The sequence below is a fragment of the Periplaneta americana genome, chromosome 11 (assembly GCF_040183065.1).
Source record: "Periplaneta americana isolate PAMFEO1 chromosome 11, P.americana_PAMFEO1_priV1, whole genome shotgun sequence".
Classification (NCBI taxonomy): Eukaryota; Metazoa; Arthropoda; class Insecta; order Blattodea; family Blattidae; genus Periplaneta; species Periplaneta americana.
The window spans coordinates 59,265,471-59,290,187 of record NC_091127.1 but is presented as its reverse complement, the minus strand read 5'-3'; the positions used below and the strand labels follow the sequence as shown (position 1 = coordinate 59,290,187).

Genomic DNA, 24,717 nt, shown 5'->3' with positions numbered 1-24,717 from the left:
TTAGCCTTTGCCCCCCATATTGAGTTTAAAGCGTTATAAAGGTCATCCATGCGAAAGAATAACTAAGATTCTTATCAAACATAACACCAAGAAAGTTAGTCTTCCAGGATTTAAGATTAAAGTTACGTCATTGAAATACTAGATATGTAAAATTAACATTATTACAAGAAATAAATATTAAATCTCAAATCCCTCTGCAGTGCATATGAAGAGAAGGCATATGTCACTGTTGTTAGGGATTCCTCTGTCGGATAGGGGCATTAAGCTTCACGGCCCCCTTAGTGCTATTCGACAGGAGTAGGCTATGTGCCGGCACAGGGGTTCTCCTTCTCTCTTTCTCATCTTCATCATCATCATCACTCATTCCATATACTATACTTACATATACACTCACCCTAGTACAAGACATAACTCTCCACAGATACACATCATGTACAGTGTGACCCGCCGAAGTAGTGTGCAACTAGAAAATGGGGCACAGTTCTGCAATCTATCCGCAATATGCGAAACCCGAATCACGTAAAGTGAAGTGGGTAGACATTAAATACATACATACTAAGAAATAAACGTGAAGTTCTGTCTACATTAATAAATAAGATTACTATAACTGTCGACCTGCGTGGCGCAGGCGGTATAGCGCTGGCCTTCTGTGCCCGAGGTTGCGGGTTCGATCCTGGCCCAGGTCGATGGCATTTAAGTGTGCTTAAATCTACAGGCTCATGTCAGTAAATTTACTGGCATGTAAAAGAACTCCTGCGGGGCATAATTCCAGCACACCAGCAATGCTGATATAACCTCTGCAGGTGCGAGCATCGTTAAATAAAACAATTTATTTGTTATTAGAACGACACCATTTTTAAGTTCACAAATACTGTTAATTAATTTTTAGTTTGCTCATTATCTAGATGCGAAGCAGAAACAAGATGAAATCAAATGTCTATCAAGATTAAGCAAACTAACACTTCAATATTATTCATTTATGCAGTGATAAGAGAAGTTGTGAAACAAATACAAAGGAAAAATCGTGAACTGAATACAGTTTATTAAATTAATAACTATAGGATTGTTATAATTCTGAAAAAAAAAAGTTTTAATTTTAATTTTTATATTCGTGTGGAGTGGTGGACACACAGGTATGCATGAGATAATTTTGATTGTGCTACTAAAACCCCTTGAGTCTTGGTGTTGCCTAAACCCCAAAAGACACCGCTAGAAGGAAGAACATACTGTTTTATCGTCATTGAAATCGACATGTTTTCACACATTTGAACACAGAAGCTATCAAAATATCTCTACAAACTAATTTCAAGAATTAAGAAGGATTGCCTGTTCAATACGTTATGAACATGCAATAATTTAACGTGTATATTTCTCAAAGCCAAAGCCTTACATTTCTAGAGGTAAATAATCTTAAACCCTCAGTTTCCTGCTACTGCAATGCGGACCAGGAATATTTCTTGAGTAATAGTTCTTGCTAATTCAATTATTTGACGCAATAAAGAAGATGAAAGTCGCAAGGCCTTAACTTGTTGGCGAAACGTTTAGTCCACCATCATTAATCCCACTGTCTGTTATCCTGATGTTCGACAGGGTTAGTTAAATGGTCCCACTCCATGGGCTGCATGTCACTGTCGGCGTCGATGTCTTCCCACTGCATAGGCTCCTGTTGTTCCTAGAAAATTTCAGAAATGTGGAATAATAAATGTTAAAATTTTAATCGACGATGGTGAAGTTTTAAAGACTATAAACGGCGTAATTTGTCTCACTTTAGAACAAAAGTAAAGTGATGTGTCCCATGATTTAGATTGACGCAATTACATTAGACTAGTCTTACCTAAATGAGAGGATTCTATGGAAGATTTAGAGTTCACTTTGTCTGAAAATGTTCTCTGTTGCAAGCAGATCTCTCTGTAAACTTACAATACTGCAAGTAACTTCGATAATAATCGAATCAGTGAATTACTTGAAAATTCCTGGAATTGTTTCGAAAGTTCTGAAAGACTTGTAAAAGCTGCCTAAAATTTTAAATTTAATTTAATACAGCTGGTGACAATCGGCATAGATGGACTAGGGAAAGAGACTTGTGTGCTGGGATGTGAGTTTGATTACACTCCGGCTGATTGATTATAATTATGTGCATAACCTATATTTTATTTCCACGCTCTCGGAGGCAGTGCCGAAAATGCAGTACAGACAGTGCAACTTTCTACATTCGAACGTGGAAAGATAAACTGTATCCACTTTTTTTTTCTTTCCGGCAGCTTGTAAGTCTGTTATTTAACGAGGTCACTCAGCGTCGACTGAATTGGTGGAATGGAGGTGATATTAAGGCAAAATGAATCCATGGTGAAGTACGGGATTATGTGACCCAAACAATTGATCAGACCAAGTGGGCTGGAAGTAGTTACGAGATTCAATATATTTCAATTTCTGTCAACGTTGAGACCGCTTCGATAATAAAAGTACCAAAAAGGAAAGATGAGTTTGTGTCAATTTAGCCGTTATTAATTGAGGGGTCTATGATTAGTTAGTGGCCACCTGTAAGACCTCTGATATTGTGAGTTCGTAACGTTGGTTAAAAATTATAGACATTTCGAAGCAATTGTTCATTCGTACAATATATTTCTATAAAATTAGAGACAGATGAAGATTTTCGTAACAGTTACTTGAATTTGAATTAGATTTAATAACAACTACGAGTATGAACATATTGTAATACGTTATGCCAGTCTTTCTCAAACTTTTTTCCATTTCGGATCACTTTTAACGTAGTGTACAAACTTGGAATTCTTGTAGTCCATTTTTATTATTATTATTATTATTCATTTAATGAGGTGGGTGTAACTGTAGAATTGAAACTATGTTAATAATGCACATACACTCTCAAAAACTTGCATTTTCAATTCGGTTTAAAGTGCACATTCGCTATAATCAGTAGGCCTATTATGATCTTGTATAAGATTTTTAAAAGAGTAAAAAAATAATAACTTAATAAAAAATAATCCTTAGTATACAAATGTTAATATATTTTAATAGTGTTTAACAATAATTCACACACGTAATTATATAAAATCTAGTACTTAATTATTGTTTTGTTGAGTGGGATGAATATGTTACTTTTTAAAGGCATAATTATCTGGTTTTAGGGCGGAAAGCTGTAGACTATTTCTATGATTTGTTTTCATGGATAAATACACAGAGAATCCAGATATGAAGTGATAAATATTATATTTCTTTTTAGATATTCAATAGTAATAATTATGAAATATAATAATGATTAATATTTTGGGGTCGGGCGCAGAAATTTGTTATCATTATTTTACACTAAACCTTGTTTTTAAATTAAGACTAGTACACTGTCTGACATCATGTTTTTATTGATTCGTATTTTCGTGACTTCATATGCTTACATTTTGCAGTAATCTCCAAATTTGAAATACTACTTAAATAGTCTACAATTACAGAATTCCAAACTCTCAGAAGCGCTGCATTATACGATTTATTTTGTTTATGTTTATTGATAAAAAAGGATGGTCATAAAGTAATGTAATGTATTAAAACCATAAAACTTCCTTGTCCTCAGTATTTTTTAAATTGAGTCGCACGATCGGTAGTGTTTTTAAATGTGCCTGTCCAGTCGAGGCTTAATTATCAGCCCCCAATATACACATTTATTCTTAGAATCGCTTTTGACTCTATGAAACGTAAATGTTTCTATTCCCTACTTATTGTTGCAGTTTTCAAGCAAGAATCATAATAAAACTTAGAAAGCTTACCTCAGTGGGAAAGATTCATCCTGGTTAACCCATGGGACTCGAACCGAGCTCCTCAATACACATACTGTACATAAAACGCTATCTTTGCTTGTTTTAATTGAAATAAAGAATCATAATGGCGGTCCAATATGTCATTTGCTTTGTTGAAGATGGCATTGTTACGTGTTGAGCAATGAATTCCATAGAGAATGAAAAAATGGAACTAGCATCAATAAGTAGAAGCACTGCCTGCTGGAACGCATCTTATGGCACATCTTATGATGAGATCTAGCAGACAGTGGTAGAAGTTTTAGAAAAGAAAATTGATAGTAGACTACTTGGGTTGAGAACTTTCTACTTTATTTTAAATGTAGTCGACCGGCCACAAGGGAAATTAAATATTGTCGTTTTGTTTAGATGAGGTGTTTGGACTTTTTCCATTGCTGGTTGTCACCAAAGACGTTTTAGAGTTTAACCTAGACTCACTACGAGCGCTGTTCCTCGACCAAAAATTGAACACTTTCGCGCATCTCCATCTTGGGGCAGAGAGCCAAGTGATTACAATATGTTTACATCACAATTCCACTTAATTTGAAATCACATAGAAAATTATTCAGTATTATTGAATGTGTTAGGAGTAAGTGCGTATTAATTTAATCAATAGTGTGTGTGTGTGTATATAGTGTTTATATAGTTTAAATGAATCGTTCTCCTGTGATATACGTGAAATCACAGTGTAGGCCGACTACTGTGCTACATATGAGGCCAATACATATAGTGTTTATATAGTATTTTAATCATGGTATAAGTGAAACCATCGTGTGCTCTTGTGCTGCATACAACTGTACAAATAGTGTTCTTTTATCATTTATTTTCATCGTACTCCTATATAAATTCCGTAAGTGGAATCATGGTGCATAGTTGTGCCGCATACAACTGTAAGAATCGACGTAAGAAGGATTCGGAAATTTCTTTTCACAAGTAAGTTAGTTACTTATTGTATTTGGATATTGTAAAATGACTGAGAACATTAGTACATATTTATTGTGTTAATAGAAGAGAATGTTTTATAGGAGTAAGCGCAAACTTTCTTTTTAGATTTCCATTCCAAAAGCCTGAGCTTCTCTGTAAGTGGTTATCTGCTATTAAACACGATAAATTTATACCATCAATTCACCACCAGTATTGCTTTGCACAAGAAGATAGTTAGACAGCATCTCTCTAAATCAATTTTATTTATGAATCAATAAGTGAGTGCAAAATAAATCTGATTAAGTATTTTCATACAATCTAGATATGGCATAGTTACAATATTTTGACATTCTTGCACGTATTCGATTTAATAATAACAGTTGATGCATTTCCTTGTTTATTGAAATATTTATTATTAGGCCTAAGCAAAATGCACACAGTGTACAAGATTAAGTTAATGTTCTAACTCGATTAATTAAATATTTCAGGAACTCCATCGGTACAGATTTGATGAATTGTGTAAATATGAATAGGCCCAAGAATTTTTAATTGACAGTTTTAGCATAACACCTTAATATTTGTTGTTCACAAAGATGACGATTACTGACTGACAGTTCCAGTTTCTCCAATTATTTGCTGTTGTAGACTACTATAGGTATGCAGGTGATTACGTTTCACTGTTTATATTTGTTTTTATCCTTGTTACTCTTTTAGCTTATATTTAGTTGTTTTTTATGGTATAGTAATAAATCTTAGTGTCTTTTGCAGTTGCGTTCTATCAGCATTACTTTTCGTCCGCTATTTTTCACGACTGCAAGATTCACACAATGTGCAAGATTAAGTTAATGTTCTCACTCAGTTATTGAAATATATTTCAGAAAGCCCATCCTACGGATATGAATTATATAAATATAAATACCCCCAAGTCACAAAGACGACGACGATTATTGACTGACAGTTGCAGGATTAATATCTTTGATTATTTGATGTTATACCACAAGAATGCAGGTAATTACGTTTTACTATTTATATTTATCTTTATCCTTGTTACTCTTAGGCTTATGTTTGGTTGTTTTTATGTTGTATAGTAATAAATCTTAGTTTCTTTTACGATTGCGTTCTATCAGCATTGTTTTCCGTCCGCTATCGTCACAGCCCCAAGATGGAGGCGAGCGATCGCTTCTATTTGGGTCCAGTTGTATCTTCTGCGCAGCCGGCAGTGTGGGGACTTGGATGTCACAATCAAAAAATTATGACACAACGTTTCGAAGGGTGGTTCTCCCTTCGTCTTCAGGTGGAAAGAAAGAGAGAAGAGAAAAAAACCTATTGTTGGGATCGTTATGTACAGCTATTCTGAATGACTGACCGTCGATTCCTGGCTTCAGTGGAGATTATAATTAAGAAAGACCCGAATTCATTAGCAGTATGTTGGCACTAAAACCAAACGGAATAAAGAAGATGGGCGTGAAGTGGCTAAAAAATTGATGAAAGACACACAAAAGGAGGGGGTGGGGAACTGAAAAAATGAAAAAGTGTTATGATCCCGTGATAGAAAATAATATAAAGCTAAAAAGGAAAAAACTAGTAACAAAGGACAAGATAAAAAAACTACTACTGCCACCTAGCGGTAGCAGACACTACTACTAATTACTAAGCTGCAACACTAGGTTGCGTTGTCTAATGGTGGTGGAGATGACCCCAGGTGGTCTACGTGGTGTAGGTGACAGCATTCTTCCTCTTGTATTGAATATTTCTGATGTCTTGTTCAACTATGGGTAACCAAATATCCGGAAGAATTAGACTAGGTTGACTAATGGCACTGTCCGAAAAACTCATATGTGCGGCTTTCTTGTATTTCCTCTGAGTCAGAGAACGCTCAGTTTGTAGGATTGAAGTATTTTCCCACTTTATTTTGTGTCTGGATTCAAAGCTGTGTTGTACTATTCTTGATTTGTCTATTAGGCATTGTTTGAAGTTGTACTTGTGCTCCTTAATTCTTGTGGACAGAGGTCTGCTCGTTTCACCTATATACACGCGACTGCATTCACACGGAATGTTATAAATGCAGTCTCTGGTATCCATGTAATTAGGTTTGGGTTTGTTGTTGGACAGGATTCGGCTGAGTGTACTCTCTGATTTGAAGACTGCTCTGATGTTATATTTCTTGGAGATTTTCTTGAATTTTTTTCGGAGGTGCCTCTTACATATGGGATAACTGGTACTCAAGGGGTCGGGGAGGGGGGGGGATCGCTCTTGTTTTCTTGGTTATGACTTATGGCTTTTTGATGAATTCTTGGGGATAACCATTCGTTACAAAAGTGTTAGTGAGTGATTGTACTTCATTTTGAAGGTCGGATTCTTTATTACAGATGAAGATACCTCCCCATATGTGTGGATTTCCGGTAGACTGTGGTTGCCAGTTTGTCTTGGTCCCTCGTGACTAATACATCTAGAAATGGCAGACAATTGTCTTTTTCCAATTCCATCGTGAACTGGATAGAGGGGCGGAGTGAGTTGAGATGTATTAAGAAGCCATCTAATAATTGGGGACTATGAGGCCATATTATGAATGTATCATCTACATAACGCAGCTACAGGGTAGGATTATGGCTGGCAGTAGATAAGGCCAGTTCCTCGAAATATTCCATGTAGATGTTGCTGATGATGCTGATGAGAGGGGAAAGGGGGGAACCCATCGCCATGCCTTCGTTCTGTTGGAAGAGCCTGTTGTTAAAAACAAAATAAGTCGTCTTAAGACAAATATCCAGTAGTTCCATTATTGACTCTATGGAGAGTTGAGTGGATGAAGAGATGTTATTATCAGCTTCTAATTTCCTTCTTACAATGGAAAGAGCTTCATCTACTGGGACATTTGTAAATAGGCTTACCACGTCAAAGCTCACAAGAGTGTCGTGCATATCTACAGAGGTGTTCCTTATGATGTCGACAAAATGTCTGGAGTTCTTTACGTAGGAGGACGTCTTCCTGGCGAGATGTGTTAAGGTCTTGCACTAGAATCTAGCTAAGGCATGACAAGGAGAGCCTATGGAACTCACTATGGGTCTGAGAGGGACATCCTGTTTATGAACCTTGGGGAGACCATATAAGTGTGGTGGTTTGCTGTGGCGTGGGGTAATCTTCTTGTAGATATTCGGTGGGAGAAGAGATTTGTGTTTGTTCAACAGTTTCTTGATTTTGTTTTCCACCTTAGTGGTGGGGTCTTTGTGTATTTCGGTATAGGTCTCGTTCTGAAGGAAATCGGAGATCTTTTCTTGGTAATCAGTTGTATTGAGTACTACGGTACAGTTTCCTTTGTCCGCAGGTAGGATTTTGATGTTAGGGTTAGTTTTTAGGTCGTGTAGGGCTTTGCGTTCTGCAGGGGATATATTATGTTTAGGTGGTTTCGATTTCTCGAGCATGGATCTAATTCGCCACCTGTACTCAGAGGCCTGTGGATCTGAAAGTTTGGACACTGCAGCCTCGGTTGTACATGATAGGTCCAGATTGGTGACCGGGTTGGACAGAGCGAAGTTCAGTCCTTTATTTAGAATAGAAGATTCTGCTTCTGACAAGTTGTAACTCGAGAGGTTGATGACATGATTCACACTTGACGAACTGGGTATCATTTCTTGGTTCCTGCGGTTTAGATGGTTCAGTTTGTTGGAATGGGATTCTGATTGTTTCTACATAAAGAACTGTCTGGGAAGTCAATGTCAGTCATTTGCTTAATGCGAGTCTTTAGTCAAGTGTGAACTTCTATCACATTAGAATTCTTCTGCCATGATTCAATTGACAGTATGTTCACTAAAGTCTAGCAGACACTGGTTCAATCCTCATCAGGGAGTGGCTCTATTTGTGAATGTCTAATGTAAGTTTAAAATTATTATTATTATTATTATTATTATTATTATAATTATTATTATTATTATTGGCGGGCGGATGTTGATGAAAAGTCATCTTCTTATTTTCACATTAGGACGATGCCTATTAATATAGAAATCCTTACTATGTTAATATCAACGTAAAAACGTAATTTCTTATATTACATTTTTTTTATATTTTTTTACTTTTTTAACTAACAGGTCATATTTATATTTTTTCGGCATTTTTTGGACATTTTTAATACTTTGAAGAATGTTGAGATAATTTGGAATGCATTTTACTTTCTTCTTTACTGATAGGTCTGTTATATCATTTTCTAATCAAATAGATCAGTAGCAATTACCTATTGAATAAGTGAATAACAATGGAGTTTGAGTTTTATAGTTTGGAACAGACTCTAAAGTCCATCCCTCATTCCACTGAAGGCTTCACCTCACACCAAAGAAGTAATATCAAATGCTTGATAGCAGCTTAGTTTAAGTGAGGACCTTGACCGCTACTGTTCTTTTGTCGGTAAGAGGGTGTCTTTAGAATTTATGTTTGGAACGGGGGAAACTTTCACCATGTCCTGGACAGGACGTTGTGTCCTCAACATGGTTCGGAAGGGATGTCTACTGCAGCAGACAGCATTTTAACACAAAGATTGCAAGAATGCAGCTGCGCCACAATTTGTTTCGTCATTCACACTTCCTCATCTGGAAGATCTGGTAACAAAAGTGAAGTGCGGAAGGAGGAGGAGACAGAATGAAGGCACTGACATGGACCACCCCTGATTGAAACACAGTGTAAACCCTCATTAAAATCTATAGTTTTCCCTTGAAACCTTCATTTTGTTGCATGTTCTTTTCCTTTACCTTAGCCAAATTGCAGGAAGTTGCCTCCTCTCTCCGAGAGTTTCAGGGCAATCATTGAAACAAGGTGACTAATTTTTAAGAAGTTGTGGTGTGAGTACGGTGAATAATATTTAAATGTCATTTTCTTTTAATTTTATGTCATTTTTCCATTAGTTGAAGGGCATTTTAATGATCATTTTATGTAAATTTTGAGGTCATCAACATCCGCCCCCTAATTATTATTATTATTATTATTATTATTATTATTATTATTATTATTATTACGCCGAGCAAAGTCCTTTCGTTGCTCTTAATGCAGGACTAATGAAAATTTGAAGAAAACAATAATAAAGTAATTCTTAAACAAGTACTTGTGGCTTAAAGAATCCTTCTGCAGTTTTCGCTTTTAAGTGACAGAGCTATTCAGTACGTTCTAGTTTTTTCAAGTGGATCTGAACTATATGAACCGCGCTGATAGTAGATTCAACAATATTTTGACGAGAAAATCTCACAATACAAGTAACCTAAAAAAAACAGGTTTTAATTCAATTCTAATGCTGTTTGTAGTTCTTTAATCCCCCCAACTTTTAAAGTTCTATCGAGTTTCATATATGGAAGCTCTAAAATGTATATCGATATCGAGTTTCGAGAAACTGTGGTGCCGACCCATCTCTAATAATAATAATAATAATAATAATAATAATAATAATAATAATAATAATAATAATAATAATAATAATTAATAATACTGTAATAAGCCTCACCCTGTATAGGGCAGAGAGCTGGATGATGCTGAAGAAATATTTTGATGAGTCAATTACGGTTGAAATGGACTTCTGGAGAAAATCAGCAGGAAACCACTGCTAAAAATACATCAGGAATACTGAGATAAGGAGAAATATGAAAATGAAGAGGATATAATGGTGGAAATTGAAAGAGGACGATTTAAGTGGTAGGTATGGACATTTATGCAGAATGGATGAGACATGTACTCCTAAGATGGTGTATGAATGGAAGTTGGAGGGTAGAAGAAAACGACCACAGACTTACTGGAAACAGAATATGCAGCAACCTATGAGGAATATTGAGATCACAGAGGATGATGCTAAAGATAGAGATCGATGGAGGCAGTTAATAAATGGAAAAAAAGAGTGAAGCTTGTGTGGCTGTAATGTCATACTGTTCTGGCAGGAGAAGAGCCTCTGTAGTGAGGAATATCCTCAATGCTTGCTCACTCGCTCGTTCGTTGGTTCCTTGGTTCGTTCGTTCGTTCGTCTGTTTATTTACTTATTTATTTACTTATTTACTTACTTATTTATTTACTTATTTATTTATTTATTTATTTATATTTATGTGCTGGTGAACACCCGTTGGCCAATTAAAATACAGTATATAGGTAATAATAATAGAGTCATTCCATGTCAAATCGACAAATTGGCTGTGGCGCAACTTTTTTGGATACTGGTCAAAATTGTTCCAGTTATTCATTAATACTGACTATGAGTACAGGCGAAGTATTTTGTGCAAAGTCCTATTCATTTCTTTTGTATGCACGTGTTTGTATAGTACTTCATCCCTCGATATTGGTGTACGCCTTTTCGGAAAAAAATCCGTAACTTACAAATGAATGGAAATTTCTCTGTCAAAGTTAGTGACAATATATTAGAGAACATTTTGTACCATTTAGTGACACAGCAGTACAAACTAAGTTTATATTATAATGGAAATAAAATAAAATATATAAAAAATAGGTCAATACTTTCATGTTGTATTGAAGATAAAGGCAAGGAGAAATAATAACGAAATGTTAGTAGCAAAAACATTCAAGCATTCTGTATACACGGTAAAATTTTGAACTTGTATTTCGGCTCCCTTCAGTCTAGACACGTGTGTACGTACATGCATGTTCAAACCTGCTCGGAGTTCGGAGCATAACCAAGCATGTCTTGGAGGTGACGACACTCCACTGTCAGTCTCAGGATAACCAAACTACAGTATCTGCCATATCTGTTGTGTACAGTAACGTTCACTTTCGGATGTAATACATCAAACATGTGTCGGAATTAAGCGGTATCATCAGTAAATCTATCATTTGAGTACTGTTAGTTTATAGATCAGTGAATTAAAACTGTGCGCTGTTATTTGTAGAGTTGTGCATACTTTACAGTAGCTTGACGTTAAGACATTTCTATTTCAATGTATTTCTCGGGTGACGGTAGAAGTAGGATAGATAGTGCCCAAGAAAATGGATTCTTGTTCTGTAGGACAATATTGACAGGGGATAGTTGTCACAAACTAACATTGACCCAATCTATTGCCTTGTTGGACTGAAAACCTTGCCTGATCGAGATAGGCAATTAATGTGATGCAGACTGAGAAAACCGAAGGACTAGAGACTATTTTATCATCATCTGAAGATATACTGCAGTGACAAATATACACATCTCTTTGGACGAAAATGTTGTGATCCATATATAAGATATGACTGTTATTAAGAAGGGTTTACGACAGGTAACAGAAGATCTCGCCGACAGAAAGAAAAAATTCTCTCATACCTGGCCAGTGTATATGTACAAATTGCTATACAAGATTACAAAATAATAGTGATGACCCTGATGAATTAATGGACAATCAGCCATTCTCAGTACCGCCAGACGAAGAGTGAGAGTCAATAAATTTATCATTTTCTCAAGTAGGAATATCACCCTTTAAGCGGAGGAGGCTCAGGAATGAACAAAAACTTGCACTTGGGAAGAGAAAATTAGCACAAGCTTCATCAGCTATCTAAGGTAGATTGGAAAAAACCCTTCAGGTTACATTGGAATAGAGTTCAAAAAATTCAGAAAAACATTTTGTTGCACTTGGTAGGGATTATAAGGACCTTCTTGACTGTGTTATAAGTTCCTTACAAACAGCATTAACAGTTCAAGAGAAAATACAACTAGTTTCAGTTGCGCCACGAAGCTGGTCATTAAAGAAAGTAGCTGAGGAATTTAGAGTATCAGAGTGTATTGTAAGAAAGGCGAAATCACGTGGTTTGTTCTTTGACATCACAAAGAAGACTGGCCAGCCTGTGCCTGAGAATGTTAAAACAGCAGTAGTTGAATTTTATGAAGATGATGGTTACAGTCGCGTATTTCCTGGGAAAAAGGACTTCGTGTCTGTAAAAAACACTACAGCAGATTCTATTGTACGAGACCAGGTGCAAAAGCGTTTAATATTGTGTAACTTTAAATAATTGTACACATTATTCTGCGAGAAAAACCCTTCACTTTCTATTGGGTTTTCAAAATTTGCCGAGTTGCGTCCAAAACATTGCATACTAGCAGGTGCAAAAGGAACACGTACAGTGTGCGTGTGTGCAATACACCAAAATGTAAGACTCATAGTGCCAAGTTTAAAACATATACTGATAGTTCATGGAATGGATGAAAAAAGTCTTCTTCAAATGATGGCATGTTCTATACAAAATGACCCTTATCACGGTGTGAAAAATGTCCTGGCCCTGGAAAAACACATGAATTCTTACTGGAAAGTGAGGAAAGCATGCAGGACGGTGAATATTAGCAGTAGGTGACAGTAGACCGATCTACATTGAAAACACTTTTTACACCATTCGAAGAATTCGTCGAAAAGTTCATTGATAAGATAGGGGTAATTTATCGCCCTCATAGCTTCACTGCTCATAATCAGGCCCAATATTTGAAGCAGTGCAAGGAAACACTAAAGAAAAATACATTCATAGATCAAGATGTGGTTCAAGGCTACCACTGGACAAACGACCAGGTGACTCTCCACCCGGTAGTTATTTCTATGCACCAGGATGAAACACCAACTGTTCCCAAGCCCATTTCTCTATGTAGGTCTATAGTAAGTGACTGATGCATGTAACTAATACTTTTTTCCATTTTCAGAAAGTTTTAACACCTCAAAACATTAGACGAGAATATGACGAAAATTTCTTACTTTAATGACGGAACCGCATCTCAGTATAAAAACAGAAAGAATTTTGTTTATTTATTTCATCATAAAAATGATTTTTGAATAGATACAGAATGGAATTTTTTTCCACAAGCCATGAGAAAACCCTTGTGTGCTATTGGTGAAACAACGAAAAGACTAGCAACAAAAGCCAGCTTTCAGCGTCCATATATGGACCAAATTTTGACAGTCAGAAATCTATACAAATTTGCAAATGAACACATTGCTGGAGTGAAATATTTTCATGTCAATAAAGAAGACATATTTTGTCTCACGGAAGAGGAACTTATGGAACGATTTAATAACACTCTACTAACTCCTGGTACAAGAAAAAACTACTCATACGTACCATTAGATGACGGACATTTGCGAGTTTCCAGAGTTTCATTGTCATGTAAATTCGTTGATATACCTGGAATAAAATAGGCATGAAGTATAATAAGGAAGTAAGCCTAAATATGCAATAAAAATGTCATGGATCAGAGTCAGTAAAATTAATTGTCAATGATGCATGTCAATGATAAAAATGTTGTATCTCTTCCAAGAATGGAAAATACAAGACCGTTTTATTTGTATTGAAAGTACAAATAATGAATAACCTTCTGTAAAAGTTGCATAATGTTTTCCTGTGCCCTTTCACACAATAAATTTAAGAAAATATACTTGAAAAAATACATTTTATTTTCATTTCAGCCAAGGTCAAACAGTAGATCAAGATGTCTCACATGTCAGAATGAGGCAATACAACACCACTATAACTGGAAGAAGTTTCGTGAAATTCTCTGCAGTAGTCTGTCTGTAATTAATTTTTTTCCTTTCAGACAGAGCGCCAAAAGTATGTACACCCCCACATACTCAATTGAACATTTCTCGAAAACTATTGTCCCATAGAAAAAAATACTGTGTTTCCCTTCTTATGAAACATCAATAATTGTTCAGACTAAGTTTCACTCAAATCTGGAATTTGACCACCACAGGTTTTCGGCGAAATTTGTTGATTTGAGATGGAATGACTCAATAATAATAGTAATAATAATACTAATAATAATAATAATAATAATAATAATAATAATAGACTAATATTGAAATTATCAAAAAACGAAAGTTTTTCAAACCAGAACACTCAAACTACAACTGTGGAACACACGAGAATATTTTCGAAGATCATAAAATTCAGTACTTATATCGAGAAATAATGCAGTTAAATTTACAAACAACCACTTCATCAAAGGGATGCCATTAAATGTTGCTGCACAAACAGTAGAGGCTTTCCAATTCTGTTAGGCCAGTGGCCATCAGCACTCGCTGAAATGAGTAGAGTGCATGGAGGGTAAGGAACTCTGCTCCGTAGTGCACAAGGAATAGAGAGACAGCATACCCGCCAGCAGCGACGATTGCACGCTAGGGCAGTGTCTGTCCGCGGGTAAGAGACGCTAGCCCGAGAGTGCAATGTTCTGATGATCGCTGTGTTAGGCTATGTACTAGGGTTGTAGGTTGATGCGTTAACGTAATTTAATCAAGTAATTGTCTTGGAAGAGGGCAATTCAATGCAGATATTGTAAAGCTCATATTATGTGGGGTTGGAGCAGTGCCAATCCGATATTGTAAGAAAGTAATGCAATCTGACATAACTGGGTTACAAAATCATATTAACAATGTGTGAAAGAACAACCTTCCTGATTCGTTTTCTTTATATCGTCGGTTTAGAAGCAAAACACATTAAGTCAAAAATATAACTTCTGAGAAAAAGGCGTATATAATGTGCACAATGCAGTCTATGTGTATAAACTTAGAATTGAACAATCATATACACATAAAGAGAACAACTTACTAAAAATAATACTTTGAGGATTCAGTTTTTCCAAGAACATACAAACGCCATTTCTCAAAATTAATTAATATTTTTTACTTAAATTGTTTTGCTTGTAAACCGACATTATCAAAGATTTATCCTAAATTACCCTATATTAAAAGAAATACATGAATATTAAAACAAGAGAATAATTTCATCTTAGTTTCACACTTATCGGTATTTGCATGATGTCAAATTACAAAATACTTTCAATGAATTGAGGCAACATAGCCTTATTGATCCTAAATCTTTAGGTTTAAACCCTGATATAAGTGTTTTAGATTATTGGAAATTTTTTCTCTGAAAAATGCTGCAGACCATCAGGTGTTCCCGAATCTGAAGACTATTTTCTGTCTGCCGTCGTCAAATGCATCAGTAGAGAGAGTTTTTAGCCAGCTAAAGCTAATAAAAACTCGTCACAGAAATCAGCTAAAAACAGACACGATCACAGTCCATCAGGACTGTGTTAAATTTGAACCCGCAAAAAACTGTTACAGCAGAATTGGAAATAAGACTGATATAGTTCAATATTAATAGTAAAATAATGCTTTAATAAGCAATTTCTTTTTCCATATCAAAGCTTCTAGTTTTTTCATTATTACCCTAAAATTACCCTAAGAGTAACCTTACCTTAGAATTACTCTATGTAGTACAGAATTACCCTAAAAGTGGCAACACTGCTGTATTTGTAGTATTTAAATCTAATTCCATCTAATAAAATACATATTTCGCATACATGGAATGAATTATACCATTATACAGGGTGGAAGGGAACCTATTGCACTAAATCAGAGTGGTAATAGATGAAGTCAATGCGAACCAATTTTGTCAAATAAGTTTTTGATATGTCCAATAGTTTTGAGAATAAGAAATGTAAGATGTTGCAATGCTGCAACGCTCCTTGAGGTCATTGCTACTCAGTATGGGTGGGTGAGTGTAACTGCAATCATCCACTCCGCAAGACTTGCGAGAGGAGAATGTAAACAAAAACGTCTCATAAAATACATTTCAATAAAATTACTGTAGATGAAAACAAAGTATTGAATCAATTAATTACGCAAATTGCTTGGTTTTTAGCATTCTTTATTACATGATGAAGGATGGATAGAACAGAAAATACTTTAGCCCTTTGTCCATTTCTTAATGATTCGAGGGAGTCTCGCTATCCTTCAGCAGGCCTTCGTACACAACTTCTTTCTTTGTCTTGTTTTATCTCCGCCTTAACCGACTCAACAAGCCAATGAGATGTAGGGGATGTCATATCTCTCACAATACAGGACCATCGTGGAGACGTTACAGGACAAGTGCAAGACCTACCGAGTCCTGTGGCATAGAGATAAATTTCACTCCACGTCAGGAATGGAACCACGGACTGCCTAGTTGTGAAGCACACGCTGTCGTAACTGCGGATCCTACACTTCTTTCCTGTGAAAATTTATTGCTAGCTACTTTCACAACGCGACTTCTTAAAAGTATTATTTTATTCTATTTTTACAGCAAAGTGCTGGCTGGCACTTTCTCTTAATTTGCAGTTAGCTTATCGAAACAATTTTGAAATTACTGAAGAGTGTGATTAACTCGCAATTTATTAAAGGAGTATGTTAATTCATTTACAGCTGTTGAAAGGACTGCGACTGGATAGGTAAAACGTTTTCCCGTTACTAATTAAACTACATAATAGCGAACTAGTATTTACTATTTAGATGTAGTTATAGTCGTTTTCAGAATACCCTCAGACCGCTTTAATGTGTATTTGCTATTTGATGTATTACATTTAGGACACTGCAGTCCTAAGTTTCCAATAATGTTTTAATTACCACTGGTCACAAATGTTTGATGAAATAGTTAATTTCGGCGAACTAATGCACGTAGTAATTTACCAGAAATCTTTTCAAACTTATTTTCCTTCTGATTTTGTTGTCAGAAATATGCAATGTGAATTCATCCCTTTCTTGCAATATGCCATTTTGCTTAATGTGTGAATTTCGGTATTTCTCGTGTGATTTATCTAAGTGTATCCAACCGTTCATATAGTGCTGTTTTTTTTAAACAGTGCCCTTTTTTTGTAACAGAAAATAAGCAAGTAATATGTAATAGTAAATAAAATATTTGAACAGGTGAATATGTTCAGTTTAATAGTATGGCTGTTATCAAATACAGCTAAAATGGTTTCTGAGGCTAATGTAATTGAAACAACAGCATTATGATTCACCGGTGAGTAATATGTTTTCTTTATCAATAGTAGCAGTAGCAGGGCAGTCTCTTCTCTACCTTCTACCTCGGTTTGTCACGTGTTTGTTGACAGCTTGCGGACTGTTAGAAGTGGAGTGGGTGAAATTCGTTACAGGGCCGGATTTACCAGTCACCAACAGTACGTACTTTGGTACATCAAAATAATATTCTTTATGACGCTATAACCACTTTAACTTTAAGTTTAGTGCCATGAAACTTAATTTAACATTCACTGTATCTATTTCCATTAAAGATTCCTTTGCATTAGATGTAAACTCAAAATAACATTATTACGAATACACATCCTATAACTCAATCTTCATTCAAGTTATTATCTTTGAAGGAATTAAAAATAAATTAATTTAGAAAAGAAATTAAGTTTACAGTATTGTTAAATAATGTGTTAAGTGTTACGATAGTACAGTAATTTGATCGAAACTTATGTGATGAGACGTTTTTGTTTACATTCTCCTCTCGCAAGTCTTGGAGTTACACTCGTCCCCACTGCGGAGCAATGACCTCAAGGAGCGTTGAAACACGTTATGTTTCGTACTCCCAAAACTATTGACATATCAAGAAAATTATCTGTCAAAACTGGTTCGCATGACTTGATCTATTATCTCTGTGAATATTGTAATAGGTTCCCTATGTATCTAGTTCCTTCTCATACATAGCACACAATTATTCTCCTCCTAAGAAGAGCATGTAGAAATTATCGTGAAAAATTAATTTACCAAAATTGTATTTAAAGAGCTACTTTTAGTTACTTCGTCAAATATTTAAAAAGAAAGTGCGTACTATTTCACACATTCTTATTTATTTAACCGCAATTTTCTGCCATAAGCAATGTTTGTAGGAAAGTCTGTAGCATTTCCCACGTATCAGGCCAATTAATCTGAGCACCGAATAGAGGCATCAGCACTGCTACTATCCGTGTGAAAGTCTCTTGTCCATACCACGAAACTTTGAGGAAATGCATTAGGTTTCATGAACATCACATTCGTGTATATTTCATAATGTGAAAACTAGGAAACTTGGGAAGTTTACAGTTGCCAGCTTCTCCTGTACAGCAACTCAGTGGAGCGCACAGCTGAATGAAATAACGAAATAGGTTTTTGATTCATTCATAAAACATCAGAGTGGACGCAAAACTGAACGGCAAGCAGTTTGACAACCGGAACAAATCTGTCACTTGGTAAATAATTTTTACATATTAAAGTAAAATCTGTTGCCAGGAAGTCAAAAGGAGGATAGCAATGGCCAAGGAAGCTTTTAATAGAAAAAGGAGCATCTTCTGCGGACCTCTGGAAAACGAACTAAGGAAGAGACCAGTGAAGTGCTTTGTGTGGAGTGTAGCATTGTTTGACGGCAGAAACATAGATATTACGACGAAGTGAAGAGAAGCAAATAGAAGCATTTGAAATGTGAATATGGAAAAGAATGGAAGGTTGAAGTGGTCAGACAGAATAGGAAATAAAGCTGTGTTGGAAAGAGTGGATGAAGAAAGAATGATGCTGAAACTGATCAGGAAGAGGAAAAGCAATTGGTTGGGTCACTTGCTAAGAAGAAACTGCCTACTGGAGGATACATTGGAATGAATGGGAAACGAGAAAAGAGTTCGGGGCAGAAGAAGATATCAGATGATTAAGATATATGGACATATGTGGAAACAAAGAGAAGGCAGAAAATAGAAAAGGTTAGAGAAAGCTGAGTCTGCAGTGAAAGACCTGTCCTTGGACAGAACACTATGAATGAATGAATGAAAGTACAATTTGAATATCGTAATTTTGTGATAGGCTATATTGTTGTAGTCATCTCTTGTCCCCAAGGTATCACATTTGCCATCTTCAAAATAGTGTAAAATCTTCAATGCTTTGTGTAACATAACACAATGTAGACCTTACTGATGAGCCCTACACCTCTTAGCTGAGAAAAATAATTATCTCCACCTCGTACAAATGCACTTATATATATTTACTGGATGTACCTGCTCTACAAACCTAAATATTTAAATTGATTTTTTTAATTTTTAGTAGGTTATTTTACGACGTTTTATCGACATCTTAGGTTATTTAGCTTCTGAATGAGATGAAAGTGATAATGCTGGTGAATTGAGTCCGGGGTCCAGCACCGATAGTCACCCAGCAAATGGTCATATTGGGTTGAGGGAAAATCCCGGATAAAACCTCAACTTGCCCCGACCGGGAATCGAACCCGGGCCACCTGGTTTCGCGGCCAGACGCGCTAACCGTTACTCCACAGATGTGGACATATGGTCTTATATCGTTATATGGACACTGACACCGTTTATGAAAGAAATGTCCTGTAAATTATGTTTTTACACGATAGTGTGTTTTTTCGTTACTGCAAACGGCCGCACTTTCTTTTTATGAGAAGTTTTTGATTATTTCCACCTAATTTTCTTCTAATTTCATTCAAAATTCCTCAAAATTCCCCTTTTAGTCATCCATAATCTCTCCAATAAAACAACACTCTTTCTGAAAATGATTAATGTAACCAAAACTGCTTCCATTTTACCTACAATTTGAAGAGCTAAAAACCCAACAAAACAAATTTACAATTCTTGAACCAGGTGACAACCACGTAGATAAAGTGCAACTGTTTTTTGTGGGATTGCTTTTCAAGTACCGAAAGTCAAGAGTTGGTTTATTTCTTCTCCTCGAATATTGTTACACAGCATTCATCTCTTACACATCACGTGCCGCTTGAAGGTGCCTCTGCCTATCTGTCTGATAGGGCTGTGTAAGGTAGACAAATATTCTTTTAGATATGTCAATTCTGCTTTATAGCACTAATATCATGTTAATTCAATATAGCATACTGCGCATCGTATAGCTCAGTGTAAAACAAAAAGTACATTAGCATATTAAAACATGATATTGTTCATATAAGGAGATTCCCTCAGATATAGAAAAATTGAACCAAGTTCAATTCTCAAAATTTCCCAATTCTATAACTTACAGAAAATCTTATTATAACCAAAATATAAATAGACTAAATTAGGATATTTTTAAACACACTTCCATACAAATTTTTCTAGTTTTATGAGAGGAATATTGGTAAAGATTTCTTACTGAAATGAAACAAATATACAAAATATTTTAACTACTTATTGCACTATTTTTTTATTTAGGCTCCTCATGAAAACTCTTCCTTGAAGGACATTAGGACTGAATTTTTGGCCAAAATAGTAAAAATAAACATTTTTGTTTCTTTCCATAAATAATTATCTTATACAATTGTTTATATCCTCTGGCTGATATGTATAGCCTATCTATTATCAGGCAGTACATCTCACTTGACGATATGTGTCAGAGGAAAAATAATTGTTTGTATGCATCTGAAGTCTGACTAGTGTAATATGTAGCTAGTCGGCAATGTATGCAATGTAGGGGAAAAGTAACTGACCACCCTACCCCACTATCTCCTGGTCTAGTTGCCTCAGTGCTTTGTTGGTGTCACTTGTGAGGTTCAAACCTGTCTTCGAACAGTTGACTAAACAACAACATAATTTGTTTAACATTCTGTCCTATATTTAACCCCCACCTACAAATTTTAAAGCTCTGGCGACCATTTTTAAGATGCTCTCTTAAACCTACCACACCCACTAAAAATAAAGTTTTCTCAAAACTAGGGCTTTTGTCAACATAGAACGGCTATTATTTCAGGAGTTGCATAACTTAATGCGATAATTTATGTTGAAGGCTTCCGTTTGCTCCGATTTACATGAAACTTTGCAATAATACTCAGCTTAGTCCAATACACAAAGCTGTGTATGGAATGAGTTCTTTACCGAAAACTTTTCATGACATGAATTTTTAACTTTAAAAAAATTAAAGAAAATTATTAAGCAAAAATTATTATTTGTAAGAAAATGTTTATCTCGTGAACCAATTCTCAAATTTAAAAATCCATACACAGTTTTCTTTATCATGGAATATAAGTCCCTCAAGAAAATGTTTAAAAGCAAAAACAATTCTGAAGCCGTCAGCTAGGACTATATTTTGAATTTACGCATAATTTAAAATTACTTACTTATTTACAAATGGCTTTTAAGGAACCCGCAGGTTCATTGCCGCCCTCACATAAGCCCGCCATCGGTCTTTATTCTGTGCAAGATTAAGCCAGTCTCTATCTTCATATCCCACCTCCATCAAATCCATTTTTATATTATCCTTCCATCTATGTCTCCGCCTCCCCAAAAGTCTTATTCCCTCTGGCCTCCTAAATAACACTGTATATGCATTTCTGGATTCGCTCACACATGCTAAATGCTCTGCCCATCCCAAACATCTGGATTTAATATTCCTAAATACGTCAGGTGAAGAATACAATGCGTGCAGTTCTGTGTTGTGTAACTTTCTCCATTTTCCTGTAACTTCATTCCTCTTTGCCCCAAATATTTTCCTAAGAATCTTGTTCTTAAACACCCTTAATCTCTATTCCTCTCTCAAAGTGAGAGTCCAAGTTTCACAACCATACAGAACAACCAGTAATATAACTTTTATAAATTCTAACTTTCTGATTTTTTGACAGCAGACTAGATGACAAAAGCTTTTCAACCGAATATTAACAGGCATTTCCCATATTTATTCTGCGTTTAATTTCCTCACGAATATGATTTATATTTGTTACTGTTGCTCCAAGATTTTTTAATTTTTCCACCTCCAATTTTTATATTTCCATTTCGTACATAATCATATACTTTTTTTTTCTCAATTTACTTCCAAACCTATCTCTTTACTTTCTCAAGTAAAATTTCCGTGTTTTCCCTAATAGTTTCTGGATTTTATCCTAACATATTCACGTCATCCGCATAGACAAGAAGCTGATGTATCCCGTTCAATTCCAAACCCTCTCTGTTATCCTGAACTTTTCTAATGGCATATTCTAGAGCGAAGTTAAAAAGTAAAGGTGACAGTGCTTTAGCCCGCAGTGAATTGGAAAAGCATCAGATAGAAGCTGGCATATACGGACTCTGCCGTAAGTTTCACTGAGGCACATTTTAATTAATCGAACTAGTTTCTTGGTAATACCAAATTAATAAGAATATCATATAAAACTTCTCTCTTAACCGAGTCATATTTAATATTAATTTAATATTATTCAAATAAATGAAAATTAATGTCTATGGGCCATATTCATAGACATTCTTAGCGCGGACTTCTGGTGTATGATCAGCGAACTAACGTTTTTCGTATTCATAAACCAGTGTTAGCAATATGATATGATATGAATCCTGTACAAGTAATCAGTCGATAGCCGGGGCTAGTTTAGCACGTTCGTAGCGCGGGCTAGTGAAATGTCTATGCATAGCACCCTTTGTAACTAATGAATAAAACTTGATGAAATTTGGTACTGTTATTTAAATGTACAGACACAACAAACCCACCGAATTTGAAATAAATTAATCAAAAACATTAAAAGCTTCAAAACTCAGTCCCAGTGTCCCTCAAACCTCCGTATTACTGCAGAACCTCTGAACAAAAACTCCAGTTTTATTTTGACTGCATGAAATCATGTAAAATAGCGCAAGATTTTAACGTTGAGGCTGATAAATAGAAAACAGATTTTTGAATAGATGTGTCATCCTAATATCGCATTGGCGCACAATTACACAGCACCCCCCCCCCCCCAAATAATCGATTCGTGGTGCGAGAAGCTGCAGTGCCGTGATAACTCGAGACTGCAGCACTGCAGCAGAATAAAGCCAGTCCTGTGCAAGTCGTTGACCGCCCGCCTCTCTCTTTCCTTTGCCGCATTGCGAAGTTGTAAGAAATGTCGGCACAAATGTATTTTCCACCCGAGAGTGCACGTTGTTGCACTACCGTCAATGTAAAACAGCATTACACGGGTTTAAATGTAAACTAGTGGCTTGTGCAGCAAATGCTGCTGCAAACTAAGTTCGTGAGACGTTCAAATAAAATTTTTTCAGATTTATTTTCAGTGAAGAATACTTGATATTTCGAAAGTTATTTGCTTCCATAATAGTGAAACATTCTCCCTCTGAATGTTTCTTTTTATACCAAATACTTTTTCTTGAACTTATCCGTCTCCAGTTCTTGAGTTTCAATGTGAAATCACAAGTAACAATGTCAGGATGATCAGCGAGTTTTTCATGCGGGAGTAATGAAGTAGCTGTTTCAGGTCATTGCGGATTGTAGGTGAAACTTAAGAAAATGTAAGGTTTGTCATGCTTCGAACAAAAGACTTAGCATCTTGGTATAGCTGCTGCATGTTTCGTGAACTACCCTGAAATGTAGAGGGCAGAATCACTTTTTCCCACTAAGAGATCTTGCTGAGGTGATCAAGAGGCTATAAAATCTTGTAGGCCTCTTATTTTACCAGTAAGTACTACCTTTTGGTCTTTTCTTAGGAATTGTAATTTTTGCGCTTCCTCCAGACAATACTAATCTACCAAATACTGCTGGATTAATTTGTGTAACAATGAATGTTATCCTGTATATTCTCTGTAATATAGGCTGTTGTGAGGAATCTATTGCTGAGATGAGGAAAATGAGGCGAATGATATGTCAGAGTTGTAGAATCTTATATGCGCCCTAAATAAAATTGTCCGTCGTAAATTGTTAGCAGTTTCAGTGTTTCATTCGTTGCTGGTTGCGGGAAATAAACTTACTCATCACGGTAGCAAGAAGTGAAATGGCATTCTATTTTCCCTACAACAAAATATGCTTGGCAGCGATCACAAATCTAATCAATTAAACCAAAGAAATATTAAATTAATTTTTATGCAGTTTAAAGATGCAGCTAAAATAGGAAGCATAACTCAATTACTACCAAGGAAAATTAGAGAATCAGACATCATAATTATACATATCTATACCACACTGCCATTAAATACTGTATATGAAAAAGACCCACACTACTTGATTAATAACTATAAAAGTATTTCATTTTTAATAACAATATAGTTACCTTAAGTAAGTTTTATAGTTTTCAGTAACATATATAGCCGTTACTCTGTAAATTATAAAAATGAAGATCTAATATAAAATATTCTCTCTGCGTCTACTTACTTAAAGCCCCAAAAGGATTCACTTTCATATCATCAGTATATCATTATGTGTTGCATTAACTATAATAATATTTCATTTTAATGGTAATAATGTCATAAAACATTCTTAAATTTTGTAGTTCTTAATATCCAATACACAGCTGTACTCAGAAA

At 35.5% G+C, this 24,717-nt stretch overlaps 1 long non-coding RNA gene across 1 annotated transcript in view; it reads right to left on the bottom strand.

The window, feature by feature from the left end:
- Positions 1–898: 898 nt before the first annotated feature.
- LOC138708597 (uncharacterized) overlaps positions 899–24,717 on the bottom strand; it is a 61,827-nt gene continuing 38,008 nt past the window's right edge. Inside the window, exon 3 of the long non-coding RNA XR_011334714.1 lies at positions 899–1,672. This is a non-coding gene — a long non-coding RNA (uncharacterized lncRNA). The remainder of the gene's footprint in view (positions 1,673–24,717) is intronic.